Source organism: Mandrillus leucophaeus, unplaced genomic scaffold (genome assembly GCF_000951045.1).
Source record: "Mandrillus leucophaeus isolate KB7577 unplaced genomic scaffold, Mleu.le_1.0 Scaffold2, whole genome shotgun sequence".
In the NCBI taxonomy this organism is placed as follows: Eukaryota; Metazoa; Chordata; class Mammalia; order Primates; family Cercopithecidae; genus Mandrillus; species Mandrillus leucophaeus.
This window is the reverse complement of record NW_012102031.1, coordinates 2,490,212-2,491,740: the sequence shown is the minus strand read 5'-3', so window position 1 is coordinate 2,491,740 and position 1,529 is coordinate 2,490,212. Positions and strand designations below refer to the sequence as shown.

The 1,529-nt window shown below is 50.6% G+C and overlaps 1 protein-coding gene across 1 annotated transcript in view; it reads left to right on the top strand.

The window, feature by feature from the left end:
- ADSL (adenylosuccinate lyase) overlaps positions 1 to 1,529 on the top strand; it is a 38,154-nt gene that overhangs the window by 7,698 nt on the left and 28,927 nt on the right. The window lies entirely within an intron of this gene.

The following is a 1,529-nucleotide window of genomic DNA, read 5'->3' as shown; positions in this document are numbered from 1 at the left end:
ATACTCTGTTGTTTAGCCTGGCTAATTTTTGTATTTTGAGTAGAGATGGGGTTTCACCATGTTGGCCAGACTGGTCTCGAACTCCTGACCTCAGGTGATCCACCTGCCTCAGCCTCCCAAAGTGCTGGGATTACAGGTGTGAGCCACCGCGCCTGGCCCTTAATCATGTACTTTTAATATTCTAGAAATATTATGGCTATTGGAAAAGGGAAGTTAACTCTCAGCAAATAAACTGGGAGTTCAAATTGGAATTCCTCCACAGGTCTCATTTCAGTAAGGCACTCAAAAACAGGAAATTTCAAAGCAGCACAGTACTAGGCTCAAGCAATCTTCCCGCCTCAGCCTCTCAAAGTGCTGGGATTACAGGCGTGAGCCACCACACCTGGCTTGAGTGTTTTTAGATTCCTCACGTAAAAGGCAGAGAGCTAGGAGTTAAGTGCAGATGGAGAGGGTGTAGGCACCCGGCTCTTTTTGTTTGTTTTGTTTTTGAGACAGGGTCTCTGTTGCCTAAGCTGTAGTGGCACAATCATGGCTTACTGCACCCTCAACATCCTGGGCTCAAGTGATTCTCCCACCTCAGCCTCCCAAGTAGCTGGGACTACAGGTGCACACCACCAGGCCCAGTTAATTTTTGTATTTTTTGTAGAGACCGTGTTTCATCATGTTGCTCAAGCTGGTCTCCAACTCCTGGACTCAAATGATCTGCCCTGCTCAGCCTCCAAAGTGCTGGGATTACAGGCGTGAGTCACCGTGCCCAGCTGAGACACCTGGCTCTTAACAGCTCCAGATGAACCCCTTCCTGTATGATCACCCCACTGGCACTACAGACCGAGCAACACAGCAAGACCCTGTCAAAAACATAACAAAACAAAAGGGCCATTTGAGTGTCTCTATTTCTATCTATTTAATTTTTTTTATTTTTTGGAGACAGAGTCTCGCTCTGTCGCCCAGGCTGGAGTGCAGTGGCGCGACCTTGGCTCACTGCAACCTCCGCCTCCCGGGTTCAAGAAATTCTCCTGTCCCGGCCTCCCAAGTAGCTGGGACTACAGGCACACGCTGCCACGCCCGACTAATTTTTTGTATTTTAGTAGAGACGGGGTTTCACTGTGTTGCCCAGGCTGGTCTCAAACTCCTGAGTTCAGGCAATCTGCCTGCCTCGGCCTCCCAAAGTGCTAGGATTACAGGCGTAGGCCACCGCATCCAGCTTACTGGGGGCGCAGTAAATGCCGATTTCCCTTGGGTATCTTCATTTCTCCTTAGAGTCGAGCTCTGTGCGAGGCGGGCAGGAGTGGATGGGGCGACGGCAATAAGAGTAACAGCAAGCGCACACACGGCCTTCCAAGAGTGCCAGACACCGCTCTAACACTGAATCCGCACAACCCGAAAGGCAGGCTTTTTTTTCTTTTTTTTTTTTTTAAGATGGGAGGGTCTCCCAGTGATGCCCAGGCTGGTCTCGATTTGCTGGCCTCAAGCGATCCTCCCGTCTGGGGCCCCCACAGTGCTGGATTACAAGCTTGAGCCACCGCGCC